General features: G+C 39.8%; 1 long non-coding RNA gene across 1 annotated transcript in view; it reads right to left on the bottom strand.

Annotated features, from left to right (window-relative positions):
• Nucleotides 1-26605, bottom strand: part of LOC308637688 — a 120291-nt gene that overhangs the window by 64266 nt on the left and 29420 nt on the right. The gene's annotated exons all lie outside the window — the stretch shown is intronic.

Raw genomic sequence — 26605 nt, 5'->3', positions numbered from 1 at the left:
TCCTTAGATTTATGATGAAAATAGGGACATAGGGTGATTTTTTTTTCAGAAGTTATCCCTTTTTGCTCCATGTTGCTGCCTAGCTCCAGTATTTCTAGGAAACCCATACTTTGATTTGCTGGTGTCTTTAAATGATGAATTGAAGGAAGGGCCAATACTTTCCCCTCCACCCCAGTACTGGGCATTGAACTCAAGGGCACTGTACCACTGAGTTACATCTCCAGACCTTTTTACTTTTTTTATTTTGAATCAGGGTCTCTCTAAATTTCTGAGGCTGGCCTCAAATTCGTGATCTTCCTGCCTCAGCCTCCAGAGTCCCTGAGATTACAGGTGTGCACCACCTTGCTCCAGGAGGGTCTAGGATTTCTGGCTAGAGTAGCCCTGAGCCATGAAAAAAAAGAGTCCAGTTCAGCAGGTGTTTCCTTTCTCCAGACAATCAAAAGTGCTCAAAAGCCCAGGCGCAGTGGCCACACCTGTAATTCCAGTGGCTCTGGAGACTGAGGCAAGAGGATCATGAGTTCAAAGCCAGCCTCAGCAACGGCGAGGCACTAAGCAACTCAGTGAGACTCTGTCTCTAGATAAAATACAAAATAGGGCTGGGGATGCGGCTCAGTGGTCGAGTGCCCCTGAGTTCAATTCCCAGTACCCCCTTTCCCCCCAAAAAAAGTGCTCACAACCCCAGGGAAGCGCGCTGGTAAAGGAAGCCACAGTGGAAAACTGACCCTCTGCCTCCACTCACCACGCCCTGTGATTCCTTAAAGAATATATACACTCTTTCTGGGGGGGGAGTCTGATGTAAGTAGAATTTAGGAACAAGAGAAATTGCAAAACCAGAGAAATTTGAGATACATCGATTTTTTTTGTATTATGAAATAGCACAGAAATCAGGAAATAGGCATAAGAACTTTGCAAAGGTTCTTTAATGAACAAAGATGAGACTCTCAGACCTGCGATCAGCATTTCAGGTCACTCGGTGGTACATTACACTTTCCAGAAGGTGTAATGCCCTGGGTTGGATCCCCATCCCAGAAAAACAATAAATAAATAAGAATTTCAATATTAAATTAATTAAAGTTTATTTACAGAATAAACAAGAATCCACGTGCTCAAAATTTCCCCTTAAATATTAGATAGAAAAAGGGATATTCCATAAATAAATACAATAGAACAAGTGACCCACCGTTTCACTCTTCCCCAGCCTAGAGTATCCACAGTCATTTTTTTTGAACACATTGTATTTTACGAATAAACCTCTACACTTTTAAAATTGAGTTTTCTCTTTTTGAAGTACAGCTTCAAGCAACTACAAGTTTCCATCCTGCTAACCCCAGGCAGCAGTTGCTTTTAACTTCTATCTTTTATTTAAAAAACTTAATTGGAAGTTTTTGTAGCCAGAAGGAGCACTTCAAAGAAAGGGGGAAAAAAACGCCAAAAATTAATACTTTATGTCAGAGGTTAGTAGGGAGAGAAACAAAGATTGCAGAAACGAGGGGTTAATGGTATATAAGAAAACGGGGGAAGAAGGAAAGAAGGCAGGAGATGGTCTGAAGAAAGAAAGGAAAATGCAAACCCATAATATTTTAAAAAAATGTGAACTGGGGACGTGGCTCAGCGGCAGAGCACTGGCCTATCGTGTGCGAGGCCCTGGGTTTCATCCCCAGCACCACAGCAAAAAATAAATAAATAAAGGAAACTTAAAAAACGAAATGTGGAATAGCATTTCCTTATTCTGAACTGGGTAAGACAACACAAGGCTTATAGCAGCATTTATAATCCACGCCTCCAGCCCTAAGGCCCTGAGAACAAATCCTGCCTCCTGCTCAAGTCATTTACCCCTGTCTACAATTACACATCAAGGGACCACAGCTCTGCCTACGCTTTAATTTCCAGACATTTCTGTCACTGTAGATTCTAAATCAGCTCTGACAAAACAATATTGAAACTTCAAGCATGATTTAGTGCTATACCTTTGAGAGGGAAAAGGGCCAGGGCTGAGAAGGTCAAGAGACCTGTGAGGTCCTTGTCCCAGCTCTGCCATCAGCTGGTATGATGAGACTTTGAGAAGGTCCCTGGCCCTCTCTGGAGCTCAGTGACGTCATCATAAAATGAGGAGATTCCCTTGATTCCTTCCGGTTTGGAAAGACTATCACTGTATGGTTTAGGGAATCTAAATCAAAACACTAAGTTTAAAGAACTTCCCATGCTAGTCCCCAAGGATATGGACACACGGGTAAATGAGGTGAATACCCAACACTTGTTCCCAGATGTTCTTACACTGGACTCAAACAATAAATCCTCAAAATATCAAGTGGGAAAATTTCTCCATATTTGGCTGATGATAACCAAATTAAAAACAAATTCCCAAGATGAGAATAGCAAAAATGTGGGAGAAAAAAAAAGAGAAAAGAAAAACAAAGATGAGAATAGCTACAAAAAGACTATATACCCAGACAGGCAAGGCTTGTGTTCCATAAAAAAAAAATAAAATCATAAGAGCCTGTTTTTCATGCTCTGCTCTATAAGACTCTGCCCAACAGCCAATTTCAGAAGTATTTTCCAACATGACCTCATAGACTCCTTCTATGATAAAAGGAATTTGGGGGCAGGTGACTCAAGTCAGGCGGGGCGGGGGGGGGGGGGGGGGGCGGGGCGTTCCTAATAATAAGCACTGAGCTGGCTTGAGAGATTGACAGAGAGCAGAGCACAGTAGGCCTGAATCCCATGCCCTCCTTGGAAGCAAAAAAACCTTGGATTCTAGACCCAATAAAAACAATGAATCTCTGCAAATGCAATGGGGCACCATGTCACAGTGCCATGCAACAGCAGATCCTGGACAGAACACTTCCTGCTACAGATACTGACAGCCAGACACAGGAATAGCTCCACTAACCACAGCCCACAAGACAGAAGGGCTAAATGAGCTGTTTTGCACCCCCATGGCCCTCTGCAAGTGAAACTGCCCAGCACACAGCCCCAGTTGGATTGAGGGATTAGGGATGGGCACCTGTTCCCAAGGAAACTAACTTGTAGGTGGAAAAAGTCTCCAGCGGTAGACTACAGAGCAAAATGATAACCTAGGCCAAATAAGGGTCCCTTCTTGGGGAATTGGGATGAAGTTATGAAAACAAAGCAGCCAGTGATAGGAGAGGAAGGTTAAAGGTCATGACGAAAAGAGATGCTCTGAAGGCCCTAAGGGCTATAGAGCCAGAGAGTCCTGAAGCAGGCAGGCTCCAGTAATACATGACCCCCCTACACACACACACACACACACACACACACACACACACAGACACGAGCCCAAACACATGGGCAAGGGAAGGCTCAATGTATAACAGGGTTCAGCAGAAATAAAGGGAAATTCTCACATATCAAAGAACTAACTCAAAGTTAAAAACAGGAGCATAAAGTTGAACAATCTTGAACGCAAAAACAAAAAATGACCTACATGATTGCCTAGCATGCACAAAGCCCTGGGTTCAATCCCAGGTACCACCAAAAAGAGAGAAAAAGAAAGAGAACATTATATGAAATAAAGTGACTTACCTTATAATGATAAAAGGTGCAATTTTAAACTTGTACACACCTATATATAAAGCAAAATTAAAACTGGATGCAGTGGCACATGCCTATAATCCCAGCAACTCCTGAGGCTGAGGCAGGAGGATCATAAATTGGAGGCATGCCTGGGATACTTAGGAAGACCCTGTCTCCCAAAAATAAATAAATAAATAAAAAGGGCTAGGGATGTGGCTCAGTGGTAAAGTGCCTCCAGGTTCAGTTCTCTGTATCCAAAACAAAAAAGAAACCCTCTTGTTTATTTCTAGGAAGAGTGTAAAAATGCAACTGCCACTTTGGAAAACCACTTCAAAGCTTCTTTAAAAGTGAACATATATCTGCTCAGTGACCTAGTAATTTCACTCTTACGTATTTATCCAAGAGAACTGAAAAACAGAAACATATGTCCATGTGAAAGTAGTATGTTAACAGCTTTATTCATAATAACCAAAACGTGGAAACAATCCAGATGTCCATCAATAGAACAAGTAAATAAACAGTGGTATATTTATCCAATGGAAGACTATGAGCAATTACACAGAATGAACTTTTATACACACAACACAAATGAATATTGAAAACCTTCTGCTGAATGAAAGAGGTCAGAGACCTCAGAGGACATAGTCTTTGACTCCTTTCATATGGAGTTGTAGAACAGGTGGAAGTCATCCACAGTGACAAAAGCCACAATTGTGGTTGGTTCTGAAGTGGAAGAAAGAGGATTGGCTAGAAAGGAACCTGAAAGCACTTCCCGGGCTGATGGAAATGTTTTCTATATTGATAAGTGTATAGCTAACAAGAATGTCTGACTTTCTCAAAACAAATCCAACTGTCTATTTAAAATCTATGTATTTCACTGTACGTAAAAGATAACACCACTTAAAAAACTTCACAGGGTGCAGATAAGTTGGAGAAAATTTTTAGTCTTAAACGCTTACAGCCAGAAAAAAATAAAGACTGAAAATTCATAAGCTAATTTCCCAACCTTAGAAAAAGAATATCAGAATAAAATGCATAAAATAGAAAGAAGTTAAATGTTGTCTGAAGAAGGAAATAAAATGACCTTGTCAGATGTCATTTTTTACTATGCAAATTTTCCAAAATACGCAAAAGGAGAATAACATTGTGAATTTTTATTATGTAGCAGAACTTCAACAATTATCAGTGGCCAACTTGTTTTATCTAACCAGGGGCTGGGGATGTGGCTCAAGCAGTAGCGCGCTCGCCTGGCATGCATGCGGCCCGGGTTCGATCCTCAGCACCACATACAAACAAAGACGTTGTGTCTGCCAATAACTAAAAAATAAATATTAAAAATTCTCTCTCTCCCTCTATCACTCTCTCTCTAAACCCTCTAACCATTCCCTGGCCTTACACACATACTGGCTGATTTTAAAGCATTCTAGAATTTGTATCATTTCATCCAAACATACTGTTTAAAAGATCTTTCCTAAAATATAAAATTTTAATACCATTATCACACCTAAAAGTTACAACAATAACATATATCATATGTAATAAGAATGATCTTTAAAAACCTATCCTAGAGGATCAACAAAACCAAAAGCTAATGAAATAGATAAACCTCTAACAACTAACCAAAAAGCCAAACAGGCACAAATAACAATAGAAAAAAAGTAGACATTCAAAAAAATTCATACAGATGATTATCCTCAATGTCATGCCAATACATCTGGAAATTTAAAGAAACAGGTAATTCTGCAGGGAAATATAACTTATCCATGAAGAAATTGATAATTTCTTCACTGATAATTAATATAGTCCTGTAATTATCAAACAAATTTAATTAGTCATAAAACCCACAAAGGAAAAAAGAAGAACAAAGTGTCCAAAACAGTTTCCAAGGTAAATTCTACTAGTAAATGATTAGATTATTTTAATTTTATAAGCCACTTCTATGATAATGACAAAGGAGAAGGATGGAGGAGAGAGAAGTAGAGATAGTAGAAGGAGGAGGAGAAAGGAGAAAAAGATGAAACACTAATGAGCCCATTTCATGATATTAATATAGTTTTTCTGAATACAATTAGCCTGATGGCCTGAGCAAATAGAAGAATGGAATTCCACCTGGGCACAGTAGCACATGTCTGTAATCCCAGCAACTCAGGAGGCTGAGGCAGGAGGATTGCAAATTTGAGGCCACCCTTAGCAACTTCATAAAATGGACTAGGGATGTAGCTTAGTGGCAAAGTGCCCTGACTTCAATCCTTGGTACCAAGGAGTGGTGGGATAAAAAAGAAGAAGAAAGGGGAAGGAGGAGGAGGAGGAGGAAGTGGAGGAGGAAGAGGAGGAGGAGGAGGAGGAGGAAGAGGAGGAGGAGGAGGAGGAGGAAGAGGAGGAGGAGGAGGAAGAAGAGGAAGAGGAGGAGGAGGAAGAGGAGGAGGAGGAGGAGGAGGAGGAGGAGGAGGAGGGAATTGCCATTGACAGATAAATATATATGAAGAAGATGGTAGGATAAGCAAATCTAGAACTAAAATCAAGAGATCCATTTAGGATATTTTATTGAGATACCTACTTAGACATTCAAACAGAGATGTAGAAGAGGCAGTTAGATATGCCAGGCTTAGGAAAGAGATCCAAGCTAGAGATACAAGTTTGAAGATTAAAATATAAATGCTATTTAAAATGTAGAAAGGAGAGTAGGTGTGATTACCTGGCATTTTTCTACATAAAAATCGGTTGTACATGAGCCAAGATGCAACAGCCCCAGGCTTCAAGAACTTCTAGAATGGTCACTTCAAGCCCTGGGCAGCCTTATTGACCTAAGTGTGCCAACACCAGTGATAATCTGGGCAAGCCAGATAAAAGAGAAGAGGCTCAAAAACAGGGTCCCAGGTATCCAACACCAAGAACCCAGGAAGATGTGAAATGCCATCAAAGGAGACTTGAGAAGGAGTGAACAGTGATGAAGGAGTGGCCGGAGACACTGTCATTCTTCAGGGTGTAAAGCCAAAGCCCAGGTTTCCTGAAGAGTCTGAAGAAGGAAATAAAATGACCTTGTCAGACGCTGCAGGCTGGTTAAGAAAGTACAGTCTGAAACATCCTAGGCCATGATATCTACCACTGCATTATTATTACAAGTTACTTAACCTTTCTGAGCTTGTTTGCATATATATGTAAATCAGAGTTGATATCCACTTCACAAGGAAGTGTAAAGATTAATTGCGACCATTTAAATAAAGCATCCTTACGTAATTAACATTCATTTAAAAAGTCAGAAAAGGTCTGAGAAATGACTAACGGGGAGTGGGGGAGGACTGAGAACCCGGCTGTATACATTCAAGAAAGACTATGACAAATTTCTCAAGGAGTTTTGCTATAATGTAGAGGAGAGAAATTAAGTCACGACTAAAGAAGGATATAGGTTAAAGCTTTTTTATTTTTAAATCTTAAAGTGGGTGCTATTATAACAAATATACACACTGATACAAATGACTCAGCAGTCAAGGAAAACCTGATGACACAGAAAAGGGAAGACCTGCCAGGCACAGTGGCATATCTCTATTATCCCAGTGACTCCGGAGGCTGAGACAGGAGGATCCCAAGTTCAAGGCCAGCCTGGGCAACTTAGGGAGACACTGTTTCAAAATGAAAAATAAAAAGGGTTGAGGATGTAGCTCAGTGGTAGAGCCCCTGAGTTCAATATCCAGAACCATTATAAAAAATGGGGGTGTGGTGGGGGGAGGACCTGCTGGAGGGGGATGGTCCTTTAGAAGGCAAAAGTATGGGCCGGGGCTGGGGCTGGGGCTGGGGCTAAGTGGTAGAGCGCTTGCTTTGCACGTGTGAGGCACTGGGTTCGATCCTCAGCACCACATAAAAATAAATTTAAAAAAATAAGAAGGCAAAAGCACAAAAGGAAGAGTTTGCCTTACAACAGAAGTACATCCAAAGTAACAGGAGAGAAGCAAAGTGTCCTCCAAAGGATGTAGGGACACGAAGATCATCATCTTGGAGATATGGTGATTAGAAGTTCAGCAATTCTCTTCGATTGTTGAGAGTGAGATTGAGAGTAAAGACCTTTGAAGTCTCAAAAAAAGGGTTATTAAGCAGTCATCTAAAAGAAATCCTCTGCTTACTTCCCTCGACTCTGAACCCAGAGAAACTTAGTCATTTTAAGGACCTGCAGCTCTCAGTATACTATCTAAGGAAAAAGGTTCTTATAGATTTGGAGATTAAATTTAATGTATGTACTTAATCAAGACCACGAGAAAGAGAAAGGATCAACATTTCCCACCTACAGTAATTACACAGCACTCCCCACTGCCTCCTGCTCTCCAATGCAGGGTTTATTAGCTACTTGCACACAAATTATCCTTGTGCACATCAAACCCATTACTTGAAGGAGTTCATCTCTTTTAAGAGGATGAATCTAATAACCTGTATAAATGAAATCATGTCCCAACTTCTCTATAAAGTAGGTTAAGGCAGAACTACAATTTAATGCCAAGTAATTTTTTTAATTACACTTTAAAATGCATCATGTTCATATAAACAATTATATAATGGGCCTGAAAATTCAGGAGCAGATAATACAGCTTTCAGAATCCATCATGAAGTTTTATTTCCTCCACACCACTCTTGTCTCTATAGCCCACTCACATACAATGTATGAACAGCTCCCACTCACATACAATGTATGAACAGCTTCCATAAATAGGATATTTCTAAGTGGGTTTTCTCCACCCGGATTGGAGTTATGGCTGAGTTATAGTGTGAACCAGGTTTGATGTGAACTTCAGCTTTGTTTCTTACCAGCTCACTTAGGTCAGTCCCTTCAGTTCTTTTGAACTAAGGATATTAATTTCTATGAGGGGATACTGGAATATAATAGAGACTCAGTAAATGTAATTGTATGATTACTTACTTCACCTGCATAAGCCTGTGTCCTAATTTTTAATATGGCAACAGTTGCTGCTCTTCTTACTCTGAAAGAGTGCTATAAAATCCAATGAGATCACATAAATAAAGTGGTAATATTGATATACTGTGGCATACTGGGCATACCACAAGATAGTCAGCCAAAGTTGAGACTGAAGGAAAGAGGAAATGGAGGGAAAATGTACAAGTTTGTTCTCTGTTACTATAACAAAATATCCAAACCTGGATAACCTCCTAAAGAAAAAAGGTTTTTTTTAGATCACAGTTCCAGAGGTTCAAGGTTGAGGGGACATATCTAGTGATGGCCTTCTTCCTAGCAGAGTCCTAGATGGTGCAGGCTGTCACATGGCAAGAGCAGGGAGCACACATGTGTGTTATCTACATCCTTTCATCTCTTTTCTTTTTGTGGGGAAGAGGGTACCAGGGATTAAACTCAGGACACTCAACCACTGAGCTACATCCCCAGCCCTATTTTGTATTTTTTAAATTTAGAGACAGGGTCTCACTGAGTATCTTCGTACCTCAATTGCTGAGGCTGGCTTTGAACTCATGATCCTCCTGTCTCAGCCTCTTGAGCCGCTGTGATTACAGGCGTGCACCACTACACCCAGGTGGTCTCTCTTCTTATATAGCCACCAGTATTCAATCAGGGGGCTCCAACCTGATGATTTTACATAATCCTAACCACCTCCTATAAGCCGCCCCCCATACTTGAAACACCATACATTGGATTTAGTTTCCACCCTCTTAAGTACCTCACAACAGAGTTCAAACTTCAATCATGAACCCTTGGAGGATATTCAAACCACTGTGTTAGATTTTATTGTTTCTTTGATACAAAGAAAGTGTTTCTATTTTGGAGAGGTACACTTTCTCCAAAAGTCCCTGGACCCTGCACCAAAAAAAATAAGGAGATGAAGAAAAGGAGTGGGAGGAGGAGGAGGTGGAGAAGGAAGGGGAAGAAGAAGAAAAACTCACCAAAAAATGGATAATTATCAGAGAAAGCTCACCTGTACCCAGCTCATTCCTCCCAGAGCTATGGAAGAATGATGTGTTAAGGTTGCTTACAGCCCAAAGTGGTCTTTCATATATATATATATATATATATATATATATAGATGGACACAATATCTTTATTTATTTATTAAGGTTCGATCCCAGTGCCTCACGCATGTAAGGCAAGAGCTCTACCACTGAGCCACAACCCCAGCTCCCAAAGTGGTCTTTCTTAAAGTGAGACCCACAATCACCATTTTTTGACATCCCTGAAGAGAATGTTTTAAAAATGCAGATGTCTGGGGTCCTCCCACACTGATTCTGATCTTTAGATCTGGATTTGAACCCAGAAATCTACATTTTAATAAGTTTCTCAGGGGATTCTGATTCAGCCAACTGCCGAAGCCCTCCAGAGCAGCCCACCCAGTGTACTGGCAGCTCATTGAGGTGGCTCAGCCTCCTTACAGAACACACACTGATACGAGCTTCAGCTGATCTGAGCCTCTGCCTTCCACCCCTGAGCCTGCACAGGCTGGCATCTATAGTGGCCTTTCATCCCCACTCACAGTCATTGGTTCTGAAAATAGAGAGGTGACTTTGTGGAAATAAGATTGTTATTAAATGATTAACTATGAGCAAGAATGCCAAAAATCCTGACATAAAGCATTGCTAGAAATACGATGAGTGGGATTACCTGCTACACATCTGCATATTAGGTTGGAGAGGGAGAAGTTTATAACGTGTATCAAATGTTTTTAAAATGTGCAAACCTTTTGAGCTAGCAATTTGACATCAAGAAAACTATCCTCAGGAAATACAGAGATGTGTGCAAAGATGTGTGTACAAAGATATTCACCAAACCCTATATATAATAGAAAATAATGTAAGCCAATCATCCAAAAAATTGTAAACCGGTTAGAAAAATAATGGAAACATAAAATGAAATGCTAACTATTACTACTCACCACTTTTAGAACTCTTCTAAAAAATATTTACTGAGCTAGGTGCAGTTGTGCATATCTGTAATTCGAGTGGCTCAGGAGGCTGAGGCAGGAGGATCTCAAGTTCAAACCCAGCCTCAGCAACTTAGCAAATCCCTAAACAACTCAGTGAGACCCTGTCTCTAAATAAAATATTAAAAAGGGCTGGTTAAACACCTCTGGGTTCAATCCTCTGTATATATATGTTGAACTAGGCCCAGTGGCACACATCTATAATCCCAGCAACTCAAGAGGCTAAGACAGAAGGATGGCAAGTTCAAGGTTATCCTGGGCAACTTAGTGAGACCCTGTCTCAAAATTTAAAAAATAAAAAGGGCTGGGGACATAGCTCAGTGGTAGAGTGACCCTGGGTTCAATCTCCAGTATTGCAAATAGTAGTAGTAATAATAATAATATAAAATATTTATTGATAGGGAAAATGTTTATTATGCATGCTAAGTAAACAGCTTGTTGCAAAACAGCATGTAGAGTATATACATATATGTGGTTTTATACACATAAAGTGTATATAATTTGTGTATGAAGTGTTTGTATCATATACTCTACAGTATTTCATATAAATAGTATTATTGATATACACACATATATACATACACATACATGTGTATGTCACATAAACACAAATTCACTGCACAAGCATGAGAAGGGGTAGCATGACATTGACTAAACGATTAAGAGTCTTTCCTTCCCCCTTTTTGTTGCAGAGAAGATCTCTCAATGGATGATAGGACTAATGGGCAAAAGTTTAAAGAGAAACAGAATTTGCATAGTATCAAATATATTTATTAATACAAATGAATAGACAGCAACTTTACAGTGTAGAAACTCAGGAGAACACCACTTTAACAAAGTGACTAAGAACAATAAAGTTAGTAATAAAACATACAAGATTACCCACCCCTTAATATGACACACCGAGAAACACACCATCAGTTCTATGGTATTCTTTCCCATAGTACATCACTTCATTGCCATCATCCCAGAACAGCGATCAAATGAAAATCAAGTTATAATCTACAACATAAAAGATCAGTATTCAAAGCATTCAGGTCAAGCCAGGCATTAGGGAACATGCATATAATTCCAGCAACTCAGGAAACTGAGGCAGGAAGATCGCCAAGTTTGAGATCAGCCTTGGCAACTTAGCAAGACCCTGTCTCAAAATAAAAAATAAAAAAGATGGGGATAATACTTTTTCCACAGGGATAATTAATTTAGGTCACTCAAGTTGGTGATGCCTGTCCATTAACCATTTATGTATTATTAATAAAATTACAAGAATAAAATCATTTTTTAAAAAGATGGGGATATAAGTCAGTGGCAGAGTGTCCCTGGGTTCAATCCCCAGTATCACCACCAAAAAAAAAAAAAGAAAAGAAAAGAAAAAATCAAGGTCATGAAAGACTGAGGTAGTATCACAGAACAGAAAAGACTAAATAGTCCTCATAATTTAAATGTATTGTGGTATCATCAATTAGATCCTAGAATAGAAAATGACATTAGTGGAAACATTGTGAAATTCAAATAAAATAGTTTAGTTAGTAGCACTGTACCAATGTCAATTCTCCAGGTTTATTAATTGTGCTTTGTTAGATGTTAGGGGAAGGGAGGTGAGGGATATACAGGGATCTCTATTGTATTAGTGCTATTGCTACATACCAAATCACGTTTGTTATCTCATAGTCCTGTAAGTCAGAAGTCTGGCATGTCTAGATTCTCTACCCACTGGGGTGCTGCGCGTCTATTCTGGGGTGCGTGGTCCTCTCCAAGCTCACTCACATTATTGGTAGAATCCATTTCTGCAGTTATATGAAGGATGCCCCATTTCCTGGGGGCTATCAGCAGCAGGCTGCCCTTATCTCCTAGAGGCCTCTCTGCCCTCCTTGCACATGGTTCATCTCACAGCCAGAGAAAGTGTGTTGAGCTCCTCTCATGCCTTGAATCCCTGACTTCAGCCAGAGATGGTTCTCTGCTTTTAAGGACTCCTGGGATCAGATTGGGCCCACCCTGTAACCCAGGATATTCTTTCCTATTTTAAGTTTACCAACTTAAATACAAATGTGAAGTCTCTTTGCCATCCAGCAATATGTTCAGGTATCTGAGGCTCAGGCACCGTTTTCCCTACTGCAGCTGTACTTACAACTTTGAGAAAAGTCCAAAATTACTTCAAAATAAAAACATTGTAAAGAGGTGATATTGGTTTTGGAGGAGATTTTCTAAGTATTTTCCAAGTATTCTGCATTGAGTATACATTATTTCTACAGTCAAAAAATAGAATTTATGTCTTGTCTTTAGTATACATTTATTATATATCATTCAAGCATGTGTGTGTGTGTGTTGACACATGTGCTTGAATAGCACTATGTAAAGAACTACATAAGAAAGTCTTGCTAACTAGATGTGATGAGACTACACACCTGTAGTCTCAGCTACTTGGGAGGTTGATGCAAAAGGATTGCTTGAGCCCAGGAGTTCAAGGCTAGCCTGGGAAACACAGAGAACCTGTCTCAAAAAATAAAAAGAAAAGAAAAGAAAAGAAAAGAATCCATCCAATTTATTAATTCTTGATTTTAATTCTTGCACTATAGGAGTCTTATTAAGGAAGTAGGGGCCTAATCCAATATGATGGAGATTGGGGCCTATTTTTTCTTCTATTAGACACAGGGTCTCTGGTGTAATTCTTAGGTCCTTGATCCACTTTGAGTTGAGTTTTGTGCATGGTGAGAGATGGGGGTTTAATTTCATTTTGTTGCATATGGATTTCCAGTTTTCCCAGCATCATTTTTTGAAGAGGCTATCTTTTCTCCAATGTGTGTTTTGTCTAATATAAGCTAACTGTATTTATATGGGTTAGTCTCTGTGTCCTCTATTTTGTACCATTGGTCTACCAGTCTATTTTGGTGCCAATACCATGCTGTTTTTGTTACTATTGCTCTGTGGAATAGTATAATATCTGGTATAGTGATGCCACCTGCTTCACTGTTCTCTCTAAGGATTGCTTTAGCTATTCTGGGTCTCTTATTTTTCCAGATGAATTTCATGACTGCTTTTTCTATTTCTATGAGGAATGTCATTGGGATTATGGTTGAGCTGATTCATAGTGGGGTTGGGAGGGGAAGCATGGGAAGATTAGACAAACTCTAGATAGGGCAAAGGGGTGAGAGGGGAAGGGAGGGGCACGGGGTGTAAAAAAGATGGTGGAAAGAGATGGACATCATTCCCTAAGTACATGTATGAAGACACAAATGGTGTGAATATATTTTGTATACAACCAGAGATATGAAAAATTGTGCTCTAGGTGTGTAATATGAATTTAATGCATTCTGCTGTTATATATAACAAATTAGAATAAGAAAAGTAATAATAAAAAATTAATTTTTTTAAAAAAGGAAAAAAAAAGTCTTGCTGACACCTTCACAACTATACTGGTTCAAGGGCACCAATAGTAATGCCACCAACTAGGGAACCTGGGGCTTCCCAAACTGTCCCTTCTTTCTCAGGCAAATGCTGCTTGGAATTGAAACGTAATTTTCAAACTTATTTTTCCTGTTATAATAAGCCACTCTGTGGAGGGAACTTGAGACCATTGTTAAGCAAAATAAACCAAACTCACAAGGTCAAGGGCTGTAGATTTTCTCTTTTATGGAAGCTAGAGAGGAAAAAGGAAAAGAAAGGTGGGGGCGGACCTCAAGAAAATCAAAGGGATCAGTAGAGGAAAGGGACTAGGGGTGGGAAAAGGGGAGGGAGGGGGAAGTGCTGGGGAGCGATACTAGCCAAATGACATTGTTATAGTGTGTGCATGTACAAATACATGACAACAGAATTCCACCATCACACATAACTATAATACACCAATAAAAAAATGTGAGGGAAAAAGTAAGCCATTTTGTTACAGAGCCTTACCTGTCACAGAGATTTCCCCCAATACATTTCCTGAAGATAACTTGTAATTTAGGAAGTTAGTTGAAGGCACTTGAATTGCTTTTAGTTAATAAATCAAAATATTTGAATAGATTGTTATGAACAGGCCTAGAAATGTCATTCTCATTGAGCATTAAACCAATTGAGATATTATTCATTGAATAATAATAGCATCACACTATCTTTCTAAAATTCCAACACAGAATAATGAGGCCCGTTATTGGTAAGCTCAGCCTGAGGAGGCCAAGAGGGCAGGCATTCTTGGCAGCCGTCCAACTTGGAGGATCTGGGGAAGCAGCAGATGTTCAAGGAAGGCTCAGTCAGGAGGTTCAAAGACTGAAGGGTGTCCTGGGAAGAGGATAAAGTCTTCATTTTTCAAAACAGAAAGTAGGGGAGGCATGGATTTAAAGGATTTGAAAAATGCAAAGCAATTTCAAACCCTTCAATAATTCTGAGAGGTAATAACTCATTCACCCAACAGATATTTATTCAGCATTGTTTTAACCCTGGAGATACAGTGGCATAGAGCTTGCAGTCTAGTGAAAGAGACAGAAGAGACTATTCAACCAATAATCACCCATAATTACAAAACTGTGCCAAATGCTCCAAATAAATGGAGTCCAACCAGAAGGTTAGTCTACAGGGGTCAAATAATGTTCTAAAGATGTGTTTTGTTTTTCAGTTAAATTTTTTATCTTGAGATAATTGTAGATTTACAGACCCCAAATAACCTTTACCCTGTTTCCCATTAAAGGTTATTTGGGATCTGTAAATCTACAATTATCTCAAAACTATATATAGTGCAATGTCACAATCAGGATATTGATATTGATATATAAACAGTATGAATACCACAAGATGCCTCATGTTGTCCTTTATAAGACACAAATCCCTCATATCCTACCCCTGATGCTTCACAAACACTAATCTATCCTCCATCTCTGTGATTTTTGTTTTTTCAAGAACAGGATAGAATTATATACCATATGTTTTGGGGGAATTAGCTTTTCTTCACTCAGAATAATTCCCTGAAGAGGCTTCCAAGTTGTGTGTATTGATAGTTTGCTTCTTTGTGTCACTGAGTAGAATTCCATGGTGTGTATATACCATAGTTTATCATTCACCTGCCAAAGGACATGTAGGTTATTTCCAATGCTTGGCTATTAACAAAACTTTTATGAGGAGTCATGAACACACTTTTGTGTCCACATAAACTTTCATTTCTCTGGGATAAATGCCTAGGAATGGAATTTCTGGGTCATAGGGCAGCTATATGTTTTTAACTCTCTAAGAAACTGCTAAACTGTTTTCAACAAGAATTATGTCAGTTATAAGGAAACTCACAGATACAAAGATCAGGTGAAGACGATGCCCTATAAAGAACAGGGGTGTGCCTGAAGTGAAAAACCCAACAAAGGAATAGAAGTTTCCAATGATAAAACATGAGACAGTTTCCCTGGATTAGGGGAGAAAGGGGGTCTGCATGTTTAAAGGGTGTACTGCAGAACAGGACATTTGATATAAGAAGCTTAATGTCCTTTGGAGGCCACTGAACTTCAATCAGACTTCTTCAGGTCCCAGGTAGAAAAACTCGATGGCTTCATATGTCCCCATAGCAGCACTCAAAGCCAGAAGATGACAATGAATGTTATCTAAGTCCTGAAGTCGGGGGAAGTGGGGGGAGGCGCACATGCACATGCTTGTGTCTGATACAATTTTCATTTAATGTTTATGATGGTTATTTCTGGGTGGTAGGATTTGAAAAGATATATATATATATATTTTTAATTTGCAGTGATGAAGATTGAACCCAGGGCCTCTAGGCAAGTGCTCTACCTACTACTTAAATTAATTTTTTAACCAATACTTACAAACCCAGAATTTATGCACATTAATGGGATACTTTGTGATGTTTTGATACATGTATACCTTGCATAATGTTTACATCAGGTTAAACATATCTATCTCTTCAAATATATATCATTTCTTTATGGTGAAACATTCAAAGTCCTTCCTTCTATTTTTTTGAAATATAGAATACGTTTTCATTATCAATAGTCATCCTACTGTGCCATAGCATGTTTAGCTCCTATCTCACTATAACCCAGTACCCATTGATAAACTTTCCTCATTCCTCCCTCCTCCTTCTCTTCCCAGTCTCTGGCTTCTACTGGAAACTTCTATGAGATCAACTTGTTTTTATGTTCCACATATGAGATCATGTGGTCTCTGTCCTTTTGTGCCTGGCTTATTTCTTTTGGGAGGCGTTGGGGCAGGAACTGGGGATCAAACTCAGGGGCACTCAACCACTGAGCCACATCCCCAGTCCTATTTTGTATTTTATTTGGAGACAGGGTCTCACTGAGTTGCTTAACGCCTCGCTATTGCTGAGGCTGGCTTTGAACTCATGATCCTCCTGCCTCAGCCTCCCAAGCCGCTGGGATTAGAGGCATGTGGCACTGCACTTGGCCTGGTTATTTCATTTAATATAATCATCTCTAGTTCAATTCTCGTTGTTGAAAATGACAGGTTCCACTCATTTTGATGGATGAATAGCATTCCATTGTGTGTATGTGCCACATTTTCTTTATCCATTCATCAGTTGATGGACACTTAGGTTGATTCCATATTTTGGTTATTTTGAATTGTGTTGCAGTAAAAATAACAGTATAGGTGTCTCTTCAAATCCTGATTTCATTTCATTTGGAACATATACCCAGTAGTGAGATTGCTTCATTATATGTCAGTTCTATTTTTAAATTTTTCAGGGGCCTCCATTCTGTTTATAATGACTGTCCTAATTTACATTCTCATCAGCATGTGCAAAGGCTCTGTTTTCTTTACATCCTCACCAACACTTGTTTACTTTTTTGTTGTTGTTGTTGTTGTTGTTTGGTACTGGGGATTTAACTAACCCAGGGGTGCTTTCCCACTGAGCTACATCCCCAGCCATTTTTTTTTTAAAAAACAGGATCTTGCTAAGTTGCTTAGGGCCTCTCTAAGTTGCTGAGGCTGGCCTCAAACTTGCAATCTTCCTACCTCAGCCTCTTGAATCATGAAATTACAGGACTTCGCTACCACACCTTGCATTTTTTGTCTTTTTGATAATAGCCATTCTTATTAGAGTATTTTCGAGCTCTTTTTTTTTTTAATGAAAAATTTGCCAGGTGTGGTAAGTAAGAAAAAGAAGCCATATGTGAAGGGAGAGAAAAACTACCCCCACCGCTTAAGGCCACAGTGGAGCACTGTAATAAAGCACTGCACATCTGGAGCTTGTCCTAAAGCTTCCTCCTCACCAAAATGTAGTTCAGTCCTAAGACTTCACTTTCTGCCCTCAACCCACAACTAAAAGTACTCTTTAAACACTTAACAACTGACAGGGTTCAGAATTGTCTGCACATGTCCCTGGCCAAAGAACTCAAGGACAACCCTATAATTGAGTGCGCTATACTACCTTCTGTATTAACATGGCCTTTCCTATGTTCTAGAACAGTCTGGGGAATAAGAAAAAAAAAGGTTAAAGGTATTACACATGTTGCATAATTAAAATAAGATTAAAATTAAAATAATGTTAAATCACCTCCCAAAAAGCTGGAAAAAAAAGTTTCTTCCTGTACTCCAACCACTATTTAGTGTTTCAAAAAGTTTCTCCAGAAACTTCCTTCCAAATATCAACAAAAAGGAGAATCTAACACATAAAACTAGATGGCAGCACTTGCCTACCTTTTAAGGCCACAAATGAAAATCACACTGCTATTGTCTTTTCAAAGAAATAAAAAATAATCAAGACCCAAAAGAGTTCCATGAGTTGATATAAAAAGCTTAATTTTGTTTATAAATTCTAAATAGTGTAAATGTTAGTACATACCTTGTTTTACTATTCAGTTTGCCAAGATTAAGTGCAAATTCATAGCTCTTAGCAGCAATACTTGTTTAGATATGGGAGAAGGTAAAGATCCACTAGGGCAAAAGGATTTTTATTAAAACTATTATGAATCCTGGACTGAGGATGTAGCTCAGTACTAAAGTGCCCCTGGGATCAAGATCAATCCCCAGTACAAAACAAAAACAAAAACAAAACTCTACTATGAATTTTTTAAGGACTCAGGACAGAATACAGACACTAAGTGAAGAATTGGTTGCAACCCTATTCCCACCTTCAAAATCCCTCTAGCCCCAAAGCCTGCTGAGCTAGGGTTGCTCCCACATGGAATTCTGTTCCCCTGCCACCAGGCAAGTAGCCACCTCCTGAGCAGCAGAAACCCAAGATCTCCAAAGAAAGCCAGCGGTTCATATGCTCTCACGGCCCAGGTCTCTGCTCTTAGGTCCCAGCAGAGGGGTCTGCATGAAATCCAAGCAGTGACTTGAGAAATGGAGTAACATCATCTATCTAGAGTTCTTTCCAGTAAATAGAAATAGGCATCATCTCATTCACTTTTCACAACACTATAAGGCAATGATCAATATCCTCCTTTTACAAATAAGCTACTAAGGTCCAGAGATACAGAATGTCCTACAAAAGGTCACAATGGCAGAGGTAGGCAGACAGAGCCATGTCTTCCGGGCTCTAAATTCAGGGGGCTTTCCAACTCACAATATTTAGTCGACAAAGCAGTTGACCACCATATCCCTAAAGTAAACCTAGTCACAACTCTTACCCCTACCCCACCCAGTTTCTATCACACCATCCTATTATTTCCTTCTATAATCTTTATATATATTATGTTACCTTCTCCCTCAATACCTAGAAATAAAAAAAAAAAAACATATGTTCATTCTGAATATACCTTCAAGATGATATGGAATACCAGAGGAGGGACATCATTTGTCTTGTTGACCACAAGACTCCAGCAACCTACAGCAGCATCTGGACCATACTGAACAGACAATAAAGAAGAATGAATGAGTGAAAGATTTTTGAAGCACAAGACATGTTTAAAGGTCTCAAAACCTATACCAGGCCTAGGACAGCTATCTGGGGCATTAAAAAGTGATGTACTTTTAAAATTCATGATCAGTAGAAGATCAGCCCAACATTAACATCTGCCAACAAGACTGGTCTTCCAGGTCTGGGGATGTGGCTCAAGCGGTAGCGCGCTCGCCTGGCATGCGTGCGGCCCAGGTTCGATCCTCAGCACCACATACAAACAAGGATGTTGTGTCCACCGAGAACTAAAAAATAAATATTAAAAAAAAATTCTCTCTCTCTCTCTCTTTCTCCTCTCTCACTCTCTCTTAAAAAAAAAAAAAAAAAAAAAGACTGGTCTTCCAGAAGACAGGGTACCTTCCGTTTGGCGCATCGTCACATCATATCCGGCTCCAGGAAAATCAGGTTCTATTTTTCTTATGAAAATCTCTGGCTTCAAGATAACTTTGATGTTTTCTCACATGTAGTTTCATCTGAACTCTTACAGTCAAATTAAAAATCTCACCCATGAACACCCACACCCACACACACCCTTATTAAGAGTCTATTATTTGTAAATCATTAGTTGGAGATTATGAGACATTTGGTTTAAAAAAAAAAGATAACTTGATTTAAAATGAATGAATTATTTGATATTTAGAAAATCACAGAAAGGAAAACACTTGATGTTGGGCTAGAAAGACTTCAGAGAAGACAGAAGATGAATTTAAATGAGCCCTTAGAAAAATGAGTAGGATGTCTGGGTGGGTGATGCCTGCCTGCAATCCCAGTGACTCAGGAAGCTGAGGCAGGAGGATCACAAGATCAGGGCCAGCCTAGGCAACTTAATGACAGATCTGTCCCAAAGGAAAAAAGAAAAAGGACTGAGGATGTAACTTAGTGGTAGAGCACCGCTGGGCTCAATCCCTAGAATGAAAGGAAGGAAGGAAAGATGGGAAGGAAGGAGGAAATGAGTAGGATTTACAAAAGCACAAAGGATAAAAAAAAAAGTCACAAAAATTCAAGTAAACCAGTTTTGCTAAGAAACTGTGGTTTAGTGAGCGATAAGAAAGGAGGCTCAACACAGAACAAGGTCAACTCAGTGGAGACCATTAATGCCAAGATGAAAAGTCTGAGATTTACTTTATACGTAATGAGGGCCACTTAAAGGTTTAACACAGGTCTTTCATGTGATCAATGAGATATTTTAGGACGATTATTCTGGCATAGCGTGAGCCAGATGGGAGGAAACTGTCATTAATCCCCTCAGCCTCTCTCCAGCCTCTAAGGGGCTTTCCTTTTTACTTTTTTATACTAGCTTTGAGACCAGAGTTATCCTCTAACAATAGTCCCTGAATGAAGCTCCCCATCATCTATACAGCTATACACACCTTGATTAATTGGGAGACCATGGATGATCATATATCAGCCTGCGTTGTACAGTTTTGTGTCACTGTGACGAAATATCTGAAAGAATCAACGTAAAGAGAGAAATGCTTTGTTTTATCTCACAGTTTGGGAGTTTTCGGGCAATGATCCATTGCCCTATTGCTTTGGGCCTGTGGTGAGACAGCACATGGTGGCAGGAGCACATGAGGGAAGAGGCTGTTCACTTGGTGGTGGCCAGGAAGGGGCCAGAGTCCCAGTATCCCTTCCAAGGGCCTGTCCCAGTGATCTCATCTCCTACTGTGCCTCGCCTCCTAACAGTTCTACCACATTCCAGGAGCACCACAGGCTGTGAACCAAGCTTTTAACACGTGAGCCTTTGGGGGACACTTATCCAAACCACTCACACTTTCAAGTCCCACCTCATGATGAGACAGAACAAGGCAGGGCTTTACTCAGCCTGAGTCCCCTGGGCAGCAGGAGGGACCCTGTGCTCTACTGCCTCCTTCCCTACATCCAGAAAAAAATGCTGCATCTCTAGTCCACTTCATTTTGTCCCAGTTGGTTTTATTTATGAATTATTTATGTATTTATGCAGTGCTGGGGATCAAACCCAGGGTCTCACATATGCTAGGTGAATCTTCTGCCATGAGCTCCATCCTCAGTGCCCCCTCTCTTACACTTTTTATGAGATTTGTGAGCACAGTGCAGAGTTCCTGATGCTAATCCTCACCCTCTCCTCAGTAGCATCTACCCTTTAGTTTCCATGCCTTTTGTGCTTCCAACCGTGCACGCACGTGCGCACTGTGTGTGTGTGTGTGTGTGTGTGTGTGTGTGTGTGTGTGTGGTCTTCTCTTTATAGCTGAGAGAAATCCCCATTGGGTGCATGTCGGCCTGTGCCCTTTCCCTTTAAAGGTTTCATCCTCTAGGGCAGATGCCACAGAGAGAAAACTGCTGAAATGCCACTGCTCTGTAATGACAATAAGTTTTTTCTAGTCTTCAAAGCACTTGAAAAGATGGTGGCAAGTCTGTGCAAGTTCTTCTGTTCTTCACCAAAGCCTTCTACAAAACACCATCTTGGGAAAGAAGTTTTTAACTGCACCCACTCCCACTCTGTGCTTGGCATGAACAGACCCACCAGCTGAACACCAGGGACTGCAGCTTGGGCACTCTAGTCCAAGGCTCATCTTTCTTTTGTAAAACAATGTAAAGGAAGTAACAGGTCATGATATACCTTTCTACTCAACTATTATCAATATATCCAAAGAAACTAATATTTTGAGGGATGTTTTATGTACCAAGCCTTCTTCTAAGCAGTTTCATACATTATTTATTTGATGTTCAAGACAACCCTTTTAGGTGAGTGGTATCCCCATTTTACAGATAAGGAGACTAAGGTTGAAGAAGGTATCATTTTTATTTTTATTTTTTGGTACTGGGGATTGAACCTAGGGACACTTAAACAATGAGCCATATCTCCAGCCCTTTTCTAAATTTTATTTGGAGACAGGATCTCACTAAGTGGCTTAGGACCTCACTAAGTTGCTGAGGTTAGCTTTGAACTTGTGATCCTCCTGCCTCAGCCTCCCAAGCCGCTGGGATTACAGGCATGCACCACTGTCCTCAGCCCTGAAGAAGGTTAGTATCTTGACCAAGATAACATAAAACTGGGCTGGGGATGTGGCTCAAGCGGTAGCGCGCTCGCCTGGCATGCGTGTGGCCCGGGTTCGATCCTCAGCACCACATACAAACAAAGATGATGTATCCGCCGAGAACTAAAAAATAAATATTTGAAAATTTAAAAAAAAAAAAGATAACATAAAACAAAATAGTGCACTCAGTAATTCCAGCCCAGCCCCATCTGCACTGCTGCCCACTGGTCTTCACAGGGCATTCAGGCTCTGAACAGTCTAGCCTCGAACATCTCCAATTTTCACATCTTTTATTTCATTACCTATAAATCAAAGTGGTGTCTCCATTCTAATTTCATCATTTCAAAAGGGGAACACTGTAGAAAACTAACTAGTAGTAGCTGCTAAAGTTGAACATACACGCACCTTACAACCCAGCTATTCTATTCCTAGGTAAATGCCGGGTATAGAAATATGTACATATGTTCATCAAAAGACAGGTACAGGGCTGGGGTTGTGGCTCAGGGATAGAACTTTCACCTAGCATGGGTGAGGCACTGGGTTCGATCCTCAGCACCACATAAAAATAAAATAAAGGTACTGTGTCCACCTACAACTATGAAATAAATGTTTAAAAAAAAAAGACATTTACAATACCTACAGCAGCACTATTCATACCAGCCAAAATCAAAAGTGAGCATAATCCAAACGTCCATCTACCATAGAAGAGATTTGTAAATGAGTCATCCCCACCAAAACTCATGTTGAGGGCTGGGGCTGTAGGTCAGTGGTATAGTACTTGCCCAGCACGTGTAAGGCCCTGGGTTTGATTCCCAGCACTACACAAAATAAATAGATTTTTAAAAATCACATTGAGTGGTAATTCTTCAGTGTAACAGTTTGGAGCCTAGTGGGAGGTTTGAGTCTTCGGGGCAGAGCCCTCATGAATATATTAATGCCATCTGGTGAGAGTGAGTTTGTGGGACTGGTTAGTTACCACAAGAGTGGGTAAGGTAGCCCCTCATGTTTGGTCTCCTCCACATGTGCACACTTGTCCTTCTGCTTTCCACCATGAGTTGAAGCCACAAGAAGACCTCATCAGAAACCAAACAGATGCTAGGACCATGCTCTTGAACTTCCCAGCCTCCAGAACTATAAACTAAAATAAATCTCTTTTCTTTGTAAACTACCCAATCTCAGGTTCTCTGTTACAGCAAAAGAAGAGAGAAAAAGAAAACAGGGAATATATAAATAACAATGAGGATGAGCAAACTCCATCTACACACTACATGAATGGATCTCACAAACTTAATGCTGAATGAAAGAATTGGGCACAAAAAAAGGACATATTTAAGTAAGGCATGGTGGAGGGCACTGTAGCCCCAGGTACTCAGGAGGCTGAATCAGGAGGATCACTTGAGCCTAGAGTTCAAGACCAGCCTGGGCAACATAGGGAGACCCTGTCTCAAAAAATAAACAAACAAATAAACAAAAAGCACATACTCTATGATTCTATTTATATGAAACTCAAAACTTATCAATCATATTAGAAATCAGGATAGAAGTTATCTGGGTAGGGTTGGCAAAGAGTAGGAATGAGTAGAAGGGGCTGATGACATGGGACAAGACTGGCAGTGGTGTAGACTGTAGTAGAGTCATATTCTTCACTTTCTTCACACTGGAGGGGGGAAAACTAATTTTAAAAAAATTCAGTTTCAACAAAGTGTGCTCTTGATGAAGCAAAAAAAAATTGACTTGACTTTGAGTACACGTCTGATATTTTAATTTAATATGTAATATGTGATGAAATGGGAGGTAGGAAACTCGCATGAGGCACTCTGTTACCTCCTGAAGCTTTTCCTAAAGGAAAAAGCACTTCTGTGATCTGAATTGCAAGCTGACCCAGTAACTCCCTTGTTGGGATGCTATTTTTAGTCAGCAGAACAACTGACAGACAAATTATAGTTATTCAGTCTTGGATATCTGGCACACATATTCTCAAAAATGAACAAAGTTGGCCGATCCCTGCAAGGAAAACAACCCACAGCCTTTGTTAGCGAGGATAAAACTCAAACTTTTCAGCAAACATTATTTTGGAAAACATACCAAACACAATGAGCTGGGCAGCTTTCTGCTACTTTAAGATTTTTCTGGCAGAGCAGTGGTAGTATTGAGCATTGAGTTTGACTGGGGTTTTGTGTTTTTGTTTTGTACAGTGAAATGGGTCAAAATTTGGAGGATCTGCAGACCTCAAAGAACAGAGGTCTAGAACAGGCAAACCTGCAGAGGCACGAAGAGGAGTGGCTGCTGGGGGCCAAGGCAGATGGCAGAGTAGAAATGGGAGTGACTGACATGGTTATGGGGTTGAAATGTTCTAAAATTAAATTGTGGTTATACATCTCTGAAAAGGTACGAGAAGCACTGCACTCTACTTTAAATGGGTGATTTGTAGGTGTGTGAAACATATCTCCAAAAAAAGCTTTAGAATAAAAATACAAACACTGTCATGACATCAGAATATCTGGAGTTCAGTGTAAATGACAACAACAAATAAAGTTTGCCATCCCACAGGGTATGGTTTGTTGACCCTTGTTTTACTTTATCAGTGTACCACTGTGCTTGCGTTTCTTGTTCTAGAATATCTTTGGTGCCCTGTATTTCAAAGTCTACCTTTAATCTACTATTTTTTTTGTTCTCCCAAATGCCTTCCTTTTTTTTTTTTTTTTTTTTTTTGTACCAGGGATTGAACCCTGGGGTGCTAAACCACTGAGCCACATTCTCAACCCTTTTTACTTTTTTTACTTTGAGACAGGGTCTCACCAAGTTGCTCAGGGCCTTGCTAAGTTGCTAAGGCTGGCTTTGAACTTACAATCCTCCTGCCTCAGCCTCCAAGTCATTGGGGTTACAGGCATGTGCCATCATGACTGGCCCAAATGCCTCCATTTTTTGTGCATCAAAGGTGTTTCTTTGGGCTGGGGTTGTGGCTCAGTGGTAGAGCACTTGCCTTGCTTCACCAATCCTCAGCACCACATACATATATAAGTAAATAGATAAATAAATAAATAAAAATAAAGATATTGTGTCCATCTACAACTAGAAAAAAAATTTTAAAGTGTTTCTTTAAAATTTACAATGTCTCTGTGAATAAAGTGACTTTAATTCCAATTAATACCTTACAACCAACATAACACGCACACACACACACACACACACACCCAATAATAACAATATCAGCTGAGGTTACAGTTATCTATAGGCCTGATTGGGGCTGAAGGACGTGCTTCCAAACTTACTGGTGGCTTTCATAAGTGTGTTTGTCTCTTAAATACAGTTCGGAATCCTCTACTGGACATGAGACCTCCGTTCCTCACTTACTGGATTTCTCCATGGACTGCCTAAGATTCCTTGCATCATGCCAGCCAACTTCCTCCAGGACAATGAATCTGAGAGTGTGCAAAGAAGAAACCTCAGTACCTTTTATGACCTAGTTTTTAAAATGTACAATGGTATTTTCACTTTTTTTTATTTGTTATGAACTATAGCCAAGTCCTGCCCAGAATCAAAGGAAGAAGAATTGATCTCCATCTCTTGAATTTGATATGCTTTTCTTCAGAAATGGAGACTAATTTTTAAAACCACCATGGCCTCATTGATGGTATTAAAAAAACCACTCTCATCTCTTCAAAGGAAAGATAAATTCCCAGTGATGTTAGCTATACCAAGGCCATGGTCCAATGGGGAAAAAAATGGGATGAAGCTATCTAGATTGAGGTACCACAAAATCTTGAGCCCTCTGAGCCTATAGAAGTAGCCCAGTCCTCCCCATTAAAAGCTAAGCATCCCTCCTCTATGCCTGGACATGACGTAAAGGCTGCTCCCCAATAAGACAACATCTACTCACCCACTTCCACCTCAGTGAGGATGCAGATCCTCAAGATCTGCTTGCCTTTCTTGGCCACAAGATTTTAATTCTAAAACTATGATTAAAAGTTAAAATTAGGATGAAATCATAACATAATCTAGCCACAATACATTTAACCTGATAAGGGAATAAAGAGATTATACCCATAAAGGAGCCCTGCTAGTATCTTGACCTTGTACTTCCCAGCCCCTAGAAACTGTGAGAAATAAATCCTCATTGTTTATGCCACCCAGGCCACGGAATTCTGTTATAGTAGCCCATACTGACCGAAACAAGAGAGACCATGTCAAATCCAGCTTTTGGATGACTCCTAAATTTATACTTTTACACATTTCTTTTCAAAACAATGAATTTCATTCATTTATTTATCCAATGGATATTTATTTAA

The sequence above is a fragment of the Spermophilus citellus genome (genome assembly GCF_964194105.1).
Source record: "Spermophilus citellus genome assembly, chromosome: 18".
NCBI lineage: Eukaryota > Metazoa > Chordata > Mammalia > Rodentia > Sciuridae > Spermophilus > Spermophilus citellus.
The sequence above is the reverse complement of the archived record's forward strand: the minus strand, read 5'-3'. Positions and strand labels throughout refer to the sequence as shown.